Raw genomic sequence first — 11,761 nt, forward strand, 5'->3', positions numbered from 1 at the left:
AGGAGAGGAATTCAATCTGGGGCCAGAGATGAGGCTTGATCACTCAGAGCTTTTGTGTAATAAAGTTTTATTAAAGCATAAAAGAGATAGAGAAAGCATCTGACATAGACATCAGAAGGGGGCAAGAAAGAGTGCCCCCTTGTTAGTTTTTAGCAAGAAGTTATATATCTATCAGCGAGCTGCTAATTAGAGAAAGGAAATACCTCAAAACTCAGAGAGAGGCACCAGGCCCCTCACCCACAACATGCATTTTGAGGTAACATTGGCACAAGTTGAGTCATCCAGGGCCATAAAACAACTGACATGAATTTTGATGAAAGGCAGTTTTCCAAGCAAATACATAGTTTAATTAACATAGCTTAAGAGAACATTTCCATGAGTGAAACGTCCTGGCTTGTTGAGCCATCATTGGTTCTGAGTCTCAGGCAGAACTGACTTGAAGAAAGAGTCTAATGTAAATACATAGTTCATTAACATAGCTTAAGAAAAGCTTAAGCAAAACATTTCCATAAGAAAAAGGCATGGGTCCTCTCAAGGTTTGAGAAAAGTTAAGTTCAGGTGGAATGAGGTGTCATCATGGCAACACAATCTTAAAAGAAACCTTTTAATTTTGTAGAGCCGAGGCAAAAAACAGTCCAACACTTGCAGTTTGTTTCCTCCTGTCACTTAAGAAAGAGATTTAAAAAGTCTGACACTTGCAGCCTATTTCCTCAGTTTGGGGGACCCTAGCGTTCCTGCCTGTAACCCTCTCAGAAGGAAGGAAGGGAGGATATAATCCTTGTGGATTAGCTCATACAGATACAGATTTCTGGAGGTAGGTTAGGTACACAGATTTCAGTGCCTATGTGAAAGGAAGGAAGGATGGAAGGAAAGGAGGAGGAAATAATCCTGTGGATTATCTACTACAGATACAGATTTCTTTGTATACATTAATACCAACCTCCTAATTCGATATCCCTGGCCCTTTCCTGTTTTTTTTTTTTTTTTTTGAACTCTTTGTGTTTGCAACTGAGAGTTTCTTCTTATGTTGTAAATTACTTCCTCTGTATCTCATTCTTTCAGTTTTACCCTCAAGGGACATCATCTGCTATTTTCTTTCTCTGTTGCTAACTTCTCTTAAGTGTATTTTCCTCCAAGGCCCATCCTTGTTGGGACTGTTGGCCTAATTTCATAATTTCAGAAGTGGGGTTTCAAGTCTGAGTGATAGCTCTTTGTATATATGTACCACATGACTTTAAGATTTCATCTGTCAGTGAACCTATTCTTGGGCCTGTGTCTTGGCAACTGGAGGAACCACTGCAGTGAACGTTGGGTGCGTGTGTCATTTTCAATGGCGGTTTTTCGTGATATAAGCCGAGGCGTGGGTACGAGAATCCCAAGTTTAGCTCTCCTGAGATGTTTTGCTCTGGCCTGTGGCTGTCGCCAGTGTGTGTTCACAGGGAACGTGAAGGGGGAGTTCCATCATCTCGCAGCTCTCTCCTCCATGCACTGTTTGCAGACAGTTAGGATGGCCATTCTGTCAGGATTGGATTTCTTGTTGTCATTTTGATCAGCACTGCTCCTGTAATAATTCAGGATGCTGAGCATCTTGTCCTGTGGCCGTTTGGGTTCTTTCCTTAAAGGGTGTGAGGAAAATTGACCTTTGAAATTGGCTTCTTAAAAGTCAGTTGTGTTTGGAATTTCTGCAATAACTGCCGCAGGACCTTTCCTGAGGGCAGTTGTCTGCTGAAGCCTCTGGCCATAGGTCCAGCTCAGTGTGTCCACGAGGCCTCGAGGCAGATGCTCAGCTCCTGTGTGTCTCTGAGGACTCTGGGCAGACACTCAGTTCGTGTGTCTATGAGGGCTTTAGTAAGATGCTCAACTCCTGTGTTTCTATGAGGTCTATAGGAGTAAGCTCAGCTCATGGGTATATATGAAGCCTCTAGGCAGTCGCTCAGTCATGTCCGACTCTTTGCAACCCCATGAACTGCAGCACGCCAGGCCTCTCTGTCCATCACCAACTCCCGGAATTCACTCAAACTCACATCCTTCGAGTTGGTGATGCCATCCAGCCATCTCATCCTCTGTCGTCCCCTTCTCCTCTTGCCCCCAATCCCTGCCAGCATCAGAGTCTTTTCCAATGAGTCAACTCTTCCCATGAGGTGGCCAAAGTACTGGAGTTTCAGCTTTAGCATCATTCTTTCCAAAGAACACACAGGACTAATCTCCTTTAGAATGGACTGGTTGGATCTCCTTGCAGTCCAAGGGACTCTCAAGTCTTCTCCAACACTACAGTTCAAAAGCATCAATTCTTCGGCACTCAGCTTTCTTTACAGTCCAACTCTCACGTTCATACGTGACTACTGGAAAAACCAGAGCCTTGACTAGACGGACCTTTGTTGGCAAAGTAATGTCTCTGCTTTTCAATATGCTGTCTAGGTTGGTCATAACTTTCCTTCCAAGGAGTAAGCGTCTTTTAATTTCATGGCTGCAGTCACCATCTGCAGTGATTTTGGAGCCCCAGAAAATAAAGTCTGACACTGTTTCCCCATCTATTTCCTATGAAGTGATGGGACCAGATGCCATGATCTTCGTTTTCTGAATATTGAGCTTTAAGCCAACTTTTTCTCTCTCCTCTTTCATGTTCATCAAGAGGCTTTTTAGTTCCTCTTCACTTTCTGCCATAAGGATGGTGTCATCTGCATATCTGAGGTTATTGACATTTCTCCTGGCAATCTTGATTCCACCTTGTGCTTCTTCCAGCCCAACGTTTCTCATGATGTACTCTGCATAGAAGTTAAATAAGCAAGGTGACAATACACAGCCTTGATGTACTCCTTTTCCTATTTGGAACCAGTCTGTTGTTCCATGTCCAGTTCTAACTGTTGCTTCCTGACCTGCATACAGGTTTCTTAAGAGGCAGGTCAGGTGGTCTGGTATTCCCATCTCTTGAAGAATTTTCCACAGTTTGTTGTGATTCACACAGTCAAAGGCTTTGGCATAGTCAATAAAGCAGAAATAGATGTTTTCCTGGAACTCTCTTGCTTTTTTGATGATCCAGCAGATGTTGGCAATTTGATCTCTGGTTCCTCTGCCTTTTCTAAAACCAGCTTGAACATCAGGAAGTTCATGGTTCACGTATTGCTGAAGCCTGGCTTGGAGAATTTTTTTTTTTTTGGCTTGGAGAATTTTGAGCATTACTTTACTAGCATATGAGATGAGTGCAATTGTGTGGTAGTTCGAGCATTCTTTGGCATTGCCTTTTTTGAGATTGGAATGAAAACTGACCTTTTCCAGTTCTGTGGCCACTGCTGAGTTTTCCAAATTTGCTGGCATATTGAGTGCAGCACTTTCACAGCATCATCTTTCAGGATTTGAAATAGCTCAACTGGAATTCCATCACCTCCACTAGTTTTGTTCATAGTGATGCTTACTAAGGCCCACTTACTTCACATTCCAGGATGTCTGGCTCTAGGTCAGTGATCACACCATTGTGATTATCTGGGTCGTGAAGATCTTTTTTGTACAGTTCTTCTGTGTATTCTTGCCACCTCTTCTTAATATCTTCTGCTTCTGTTAGGTCCATACCATTTCTGTCCTTTATCGAGCCCATCTTTGCATGAAATGTTCCCTTGGTATCTCTAATTTTCCTTGAAGAGATCTCTACTCTTTCCCACTCTATTGTTTCCCTCTATTTCTTTGCATTGATCACTAAGGAAGGCTTTCTTAACTCTCCTTGCTATTCTTTGAAAATCTGCATTTAGATGCTTATATCTTTCCTTTTCTCCTTTGCTTTTCACTTCTCTTCTTTTCATAGCTATTTGTAAGGCCTCCCCAGACAGCCATTTTGCTTTTTTGCATTTCTTTTCCATGGGGATGGTCTTGATTCCTGTCTCCTGTACAATGTCACGAACCTCCGTCCATAGTTCATCAAGAATTCTATCAAATCTAGTCCCTTAAATCTATTTCTCACTTCCACTGTATAATCATAAGGGTTTTGCTTTAGGTCATACCTGAATGGTCTAGTGGTTTTCCCTACTTTCTTCAATTTAAGTCTGAATTTGGCAATAAGGAGTTCATGATCTGAGCCACAGTCAGCTCCCGGTCTTGTTTTTGCTGACTGTATAGAGTTTCTCCATCTTTAGCTGCAAAGAATATAATCAGTCTGATTTCAGTGTTGACCATCTGGTGATGTCCATGTGTAGAGTCTCCTCTTGTGTTGCTGGAAGAGGGTGTTTGCTATGACTAGTGCGTTCTCTTGGCAAAACTCTATTAGCCTTTGCCCTGTTTCATTCCATACTCCAAGGCCAAATTTGCCTGTTTCGCCAGGTGTTTCTTGATTTCCTACCTTTGCATTCCAGTCCCCTATATTGAAAAGGACATCTTTTTGGGGTGTTAGTTCTAAAAGGTCTTGTAGGTCTTCATAGAACCATTTAACTTCAGCCTCTTCAGCATTACTGATTGGGGCATAGACTTGGATTACTGTGATATTGAATGGTTTGCCTTGGAAACGAACAGAGATCATTCTGTCGTTTTTGAGATTGCATCCAAGAACTGCATTTTGGACTCTTTTGTTGACCATGATGGCTACTCCAATTCTTCTGAGGGATTCCTGCCCGCAGTAGTAGCTATAAAGGTCATCTGAGTTAAATTCACCCATTCCAGTCCATTTGAGTTCGCTGATTCGTAGAATGTCGACATTCACTCTTGCCATCTATTGTGTGACCACTTCCAATTTGCCTTGATTCATGGACCTGACATTCCAGGTTCCTATGCAATAATGCTCTTTATAGCATCGGACCTTGCTTCTATCACGCTTAGGCTCCAATCCTTCATTCTTTCTGGAGTTATTTCTCCATTTATCTCCTGTAGCCTATTGGGCACCTACTGACCTGGGGAGTTCCTCTTTCAGCATCCTATCATTCTGCCTTTTCATACTGTTCATGGGGTTCTCAAGGCAAGAATACTAAAGTGGTTTGCCATTCCCTTCTCCAGTGGACCACATTCTGTCAGACCTCTCCACCATGACCCGCCCATCTTGGGTGGCCCCCCCAGGGCATGGCTTGGTTTCATTGAGTTAGACAAGGCTGTGGTCCGTGTGATTAGATTGACTAGTTTTCTGTGATTATGGTTTCAGTGTGTCTGCCCTCTCGCAACACCCATCTTACTTGGGTTTCTCTTACCTTGGACGTGGGGTATTTTTTCATGGCTGCTCCAGCAAAGTGCAGCCACTGCTCCTTACCTTGGACGAGGGGTATCTCCTCTCCGCCACCCATGTCCAAGGAGCGGTGGCTGCATGGGCACAGGAGGGCCGAGAGGAGCTGTGTCTATGAGGCCTCTAAGCAGACCCTCAGGTCTTATGTGTCTACAAGGTCTCTAGGCAGATGCTGAGCTCGTGTGTGTGTGTGTGTGTGTGTATACACCTCTAGGCAGATTCTCAGCCTGTGTCTCTACAGTGGCCTCTCACTGACATTCAACTTCAGTGTGACTATTAGATCTCTAAACTAATGCTCAGCCTGTGTCTATATAGAGGCCTATAGGCCAATGCTCAGGTTGTGTGTGTCTATGACGTCTGTAGGCTGACACTCAGCTCATGTTTACCTAGACATCTGAAAATAATGCTCAACCCATGTGTATCTCTGAGATCTCTATGCTGACACTCGCCTATTGTCTGTCTATGAGACCTCTGGTCAGGATCTCAGCTCATGTGTGTATCTGTGAGGCCTCTAGTCAGATGCTTACCTCCTGTGTTTCTATGAGGCCTCCATTCAGAAGCTCAGCTCATATGTGTCTATGAGTTCTCTAGGCACACGCTTAGCTTGTGTGAGTCTATGTAGCCTCTAGGCAGATGCTTAGACTGTCTATATACAGGCCTCTTGTCAGATGCTCAGCTTGTGTTTATCTTTGAGGCCTCCAGGCAGACGCTCATCTCGTGTATGTCTATGAGACCTGTAGGCAGACACTCAGCTCCTGTCTAACTACAAACCTGAAGACTGACTCATCTTGTGTGTGTCTGTGAGGCCTCTAGGCAGACACTCAGCTCATGTTGTCTATGAGGCACCTGGGCAAATGGTCAGCCTGTGTCTAACTAGAGGCCTGTTTGCTGACACTCAGCTCGTGGGTGACTATGAGGCCAGATTGTTTAATTTTGAACCATTCAGGGGCTTTGTTCTCCTGATCTTAACGTATCTAATGTGCACCCCCATAGATCTTAACTTTGGGACAGATGAAAGTTTTCCCATTTTTCTTAGCTGTATATGTCAAACACAGAAGGCCCAGACAGATTCCAACAAAACCGGCATAGATTCCAGCATCCATGCATCCAGATGAACTGATTCCCAGATCGGGTAATAAATTTACCCTATAAAACAAACTAATTCCAACTAGGCTACCCACCCCTATAAGATTTACCTCCCAAATGAACCAGTTCCAATTGGATCAGTTCCCAAATTAGGTAAATACATTTACCCTACAAGTGAGGTACTTGCAACTGTCGTGGGCATGCCCCATGAGGCTAGTTCCCAATGAACCTGTTCAAGGTAGAGTCCAACAACACCTCCCCTCTGCAAGTGGGTACCCAACCAAATTTGTTTATCCTGTAAAGGAAAAGCTCAGACTGAGGGGGAAATATGTTCCCATGTGCACACTGGAGCAACTTGCCCTCCAAAATCGAACCGATTGGCTCTTAACACAAAAAAACATTATACTGGCTGAACCGCTATTGAATTGTGTATACTTACCCTACAAATGAAATTGAGTACCTGGACTCTAGAAGTTTGTCAGTTCCTTGTCTCAACTGTCAAGTGCTGGGGGTACCTGGTGCCACTTCAGTGAATCTTAAAGAACTTCAGTAGTTGCTCAGTCGTGTCCGACTCTTTGCGACCCCATGAATCGCAGCACGCCAGGCCTCCCTGTCCATCACCAACTCCCGGAGTTCACTCAGACTCACGTCCATCGAGTCAGTGATGCCATCCAGCCATCTCATCCTCTGTCGTCCCCTTCTCCTCTTGCCCCCAATCCCTCCCAGCATCAGAGTCTTTTCCAATGAGTCAACTCTTCGCATGAGGTGGCCAAAGTACTGGAGTTTCAGCTTTAGCATCATTCCTTCCAAAGAAATCCCAGGGCTGATCTCCTTCAGAATGGACTGGTTGGATCTCCTTGTAGTCCAAGGGACTCTCAAGTCTTCTCCAGCACCACACTTCAAAAGCATCAATTCTTCGGCGTTCAGCCTTCTTCACAGTCCAACTCTCACATCCATACATGACCACAGGAAAAACCATAGCCTTGACTAGACAAACCTTTGTTGGCAAAGTAATATCTCTGCTTTTGAATATGCTATCTAGGTTGGTCATAACTTTCCTTCCAAGGACAAACGGTCCCAGCAGCTGCTAGGGTCTTGCCCCAGTATTCCCTAATTGGGGCCGGCTAGCCACGAGCAACAAGGGTCCTGGCTGGCTAAGCCAAATTGTTCCTGAGTCCAAGCTCACGCTGCTCACCACACAATAGGCCAATGAATCTAAGAGATGAGGTGTTGAGGCAAGGAAGGGACTTTAATTGGGGAGCCAGCACACTGAGAAGATGGCAGATTAGCATCTCAAGACCAGAGAGAAACAAACAATGAGGAACTAAAATCAAAAGGCAGAAGGAGAGGGAGATGCAGTGGGGAAGTAAATTGAGAGGGTCTTCAGTCTTGCAAAACATTTCGAAGGGAATGAAAAGCATTCTGAAAGGCTGTGTTAATCTCTTCTATTTACAGGTGGGCAGGGACAAATTCTCTCTCCCTGAGCTGAACAAAGGCACTTTAGTTTACAGTCAGGCAGGGGGATAGGGACCTCCAGGCAAGTCATTGAGTGCAATTATAATAATTAAAGCAATGAAAAGCAAGTAAAAAAAAAAAAAAACAGTTTTCAACATGGAGTCAGAATTGGTTTTCTCCATGCAACAAGATGGTGACTGCAGCCATGAAATTAAAAGACACATACTCCTTGGAAGAAAAGTTATGACCAACCTGGACAACATATTAAAAAGAAGAGACATTACTTTGCCAACAAAGGTCCGTCTAGTCAAGGCTATGTTTTTTCCAGTAGTCATGTATGGATGTGAGAGTTGGACTATAAAAAAAGCTGAGTGCTAAAGAACTGTAGCTTTTGAACTGTGGTGTTGGAGAAGATTCTTGAGAGTCCCTTGCAGTGCAAGGAGATCCAACCAGTCAATCCTAAAGGAAATCAGTCCTGAATATTCACTGGAAGGACTGATGCTGAAACTCCAATACTCTGGCCACCTCATGCGAAGAACTGACTCATTTGAATAGACCCTGATGCTAGGAAAGATCGAAGGCGGAAGGAAAAGGGGACGACAGAGGATGAGATGGTTGGATGGCATCACCAACGCAATGGACATGAGTTTGAGCAAGCTCCGGGAATTGGTGATGGACAGGGAGGCCTGGCATGCTGCAGTCCATAGGGTGGCAGATTTGGACACAACTGAGCAACTGAACTGATGCAACAAGATGAAGGAACCCTCTTCATGTTCCCTGAGAACAGACATGGGAAACAACCCCTTGAAGGGACAGCCTCCACAGGCCAGAAGAAAAAACTTCAAGACAGCTAAACCTAGGATTCTAATACTCTCACCTGGCCTATAGTATGAAAAACCATCATGCAAAAGGAAAAATGTACCCCAATGTTCACTGCAGTGGTACCTCCAATTGCAAAGACACAGACCCAAGACAAGGTCCAATGACAGATGAAATATTAAAAAAAATGTGGTACAAATATAAAATGGGCTATTCACTCAGACTTGAAAAATCGACACTGAAATTATGAAATTAGGCCAATGGTCCCCACAGTTATGGACCTTGGAGGAAAATATGCTAAGAGAAATCAGCAACAGAGGAAGAAAATAGCAGATGTCCCGGAGGGCAAAACTGAAAAAAAGAGAAAGTCGTTTACAACATAGAGACTCTGAGTTGCATCAGATCAGATCACTCACTCAGTCGTGTCTGACTCTTTGCGACCCCATGAATTGCAGCACGCCAGGTCTCCCTGTCCATCACCAACTCCCGGAGTTCACTCAGACTCACGTCCATCGAGTCAGTGATGCCATCCAGCCATCTCATCCTCTGTTGTCCCCTTCTCCTCCTGCCCCCAATCCCTCCAGCATCAGAATCTTTTCCAATAAGTCAACTCTTTGCATGAGGTGGCCAAAGTACTGGAGTTTCAGCTTTAGCATCATTCCTTCCAAAGAAATCCCAGGGCTGATCTCCTTCAGAATGGACTGGTTGGATCTCCTTGCAGTCCAAGGGACTCTCAAGAGTCTTCTCCAACACCACAGTTCAAAAGCATCAATTCTTCGGCGCTCAGCCTTCTTCACAGTCCAACTCTCACATCCATACATGACCACAGGAAAAACGATAGCCTTGACTAGATGGACCTTTGTTGGCAAAGTAATGTCTCTGATTTTGAATATGCTATCTAGGTTGGTCATAACTTTCCTTTCAAGGAGTAAGCGTCTTTTAATTTCATGGCTGCAGTCACCATCTGCAGTGATTTTGGAGCCCAGAAAAATAAAGTCTGACACTGTTTCCACTGTTTCCCCATCTATTTCCCATGGAGTGATGGGACCGGATGCCATGATCTTCGTTTTCTGAATGTTGAGCTTTAAGCCAACTTTTTCACTCTCCACTTTCACCTTTCAGAACTAACGCCCTAAAAAGATGTCCTTTTCATTATAGGGGACTGGAATGCAAAAGTAGGAAGTCAAGAAACACCTGGCGTAATAGGCAAATTTGGCCTTGGAGTACTGAATGAAGCAGGGCAAAGGCTAATAGAGTTTTGCCAAGAAAATGCACTGGTCATAACAAATACCCTCTTCCAACAACACAAGAGAAGACTCTATACGTGGACATCACCAGATGGTCAACACCGAAATCAGATTGATTATATTCTTTGCAGCCAAAGATGGAGAAGCTCTATACAGTCAGCAAAAACAAGACCGGGAGCTGACTGTGGCTCAGACCATGAACTCCTTATTGCCAAGTTCAGACTTAAATTGAAGAAAGTAGGGAAAACCACTAGACCATTCAGGTATGACCTAAATCAAATCCCTTATGATTATACAGTGGAAGTGAGAAATAGATTTAAGGGACTAGATCTGATAGATAGAGTCCTGATGAACTATGGAATGAGGTTCGTGATATTGTACAGGAGACAGGGATCAAGACCATCCCCATGGAAAAGAAATGCAAAAAAGCAAAATGGCTGTCTGGGGAGGCCTTACAAATAGCTGTGAAAAGAAGAGAAGCGAAAAGCAAAGAAGAAAAGGAAAGATATAAACATCTAAATGCAGAGTTCCAAAGAATAGCAAGACGAGATAAAGCCTTCTTCAGCGATCAATGCAAAGAAATAGAGGAAAACAACAGAATGGGAAAGACTAGAGATCTCTTCAAGAAAAGTAGAGATACCAAAGGAACATTTTATGCAAAGATGGGCTCGATAAAGGACAGAAATGGTATGGACCTAACAGAAGCAGAAGATATTAAGAAGAGATGGCAAGAATACACAGAAGAACTATACAAAAAAGATCTTCACGACCCAGATAATCACGATGGTGTGATCACTGACCTAGAGCCAGACATCCTGGAATGTGAAGTCAAGTGGGCCTTAGAAAGCATCACTACGAACAAAGCTAGTGGAGGTGATGGAATTCCAGTTGAGCTATTTCAAATCCTGAAAGATGATGCTGTGAAAATGCTGCACTCAATATGCCAGCAAATTTGGAAAACTCAGCAGTGGCCACAGGACTGGAAAAGGTCAGTTTTCATTCCAATCCCAAAGAAAGGCAATGCCAAAGAATGCTCAAACTACCACACAATTGCACTCATCTCACATGCTAGTAAAGTAATGCTCAAAATTCTCCAAGCCAGGCTTCAGCAATATGTGAACTGTGAACTTCCTGATGTTCAAGCTGGTTTTAGAAAAGGCAGAGGAACCAGAGATCAAATTGCCAACATCCGCTGGATCATCAAAAAAGCAAGAGAGTTCCAGAAAAACATCTACTTCTGCTTTATTGACTATGCCAAAGCCTTTGACTGTGTGGATCACAAGAAACTGTGGGAAATTCCGAAAGAGATGGGAATACCAGACTACCTGATCTGCCTCTTGAGAAATTTGTATGCAGGTCAGGAAGCAACAGTTAGAACTGGACATGGAACAACAGACTGGTTCCAAATAGGAAACGGAGTACGTCAAAGCTGTATATTGTCATCCAGAGATGCATACACAAACCCAGAATTCCAAAGGGGGGGGGTGGGGGGTGGGGGGTGGGGTGGTAGGGGCGGTGAGGGAAAGAGCCAGGGATGAATTAGGAGGTCAGTACTAATGTATTCATAGAAATCTGTGTCTGAAATAGATAATCCACAAGGATTATCTCCTCCTCCCTTTCTTCCCTCTGTCCTTCCTTCCTTTCACATAGGCACTGAAATCTGTATATCCAACATAAATCCAGAAATCTCTATCTGTATGAGCTAATCCACAAGGCTTATCTCTGGTCTTCCTTCCTTCCATGCACATATACACAGAAGTATTTATCTCTAATATATACATAGAAATGTGTCGCTGGAACAAATAATCTACAAGGACTATTCCTTGGATTCCTTGCACATGTACAAAAAATCTGTATCACCTGATGATTAGAATAGAGAACTTTACTGGACCTTGTTCAATAAACTCCATGGGAAAAAAAAAATCAAAACAACTACACGTATGCTGAATGTATCTGTCAT

General features: G+C 43.7%; 1 long non-coding RNA gene across 1 annotated transcript in view; it reads left to right on the forward strand.

Annotated features, from left to right (window-relative positions):
• Nucleotides 1-10,500, forward strand: part of LOC147349522 (uncharacterized) — a 63,223-nt gene extending 52,723 nt beyond the window's left edge. Inside the window, exon 2 of the long non-coding RNA XR_015149916.1 lies at nucleotides 9,713-10,500. This is a non-coding gene — a long non-coding RNA (uncharacterized LOC147349522). The remainder of the gene's footprint in view (nucleotides 1-9,712) is intronic.
• Nucleotides 10,501-11,761: the final 1,261 nt, after the last annotated feature.

Source organism: Bos grunniens, chromosome 21 (assembly GCF_055505025.1).
Source record: "Bos grunniens cultivar Pamir isolate PY7600 chromosome 21, Bosgru_T2T1.0, whole genome shotgun sequence".
Lineage (NCBI taxonomy): Eukaryota > Metazoa > Chordata > Mammalia > Artiodactyla > Bovidae > Bos > Bos grunniens.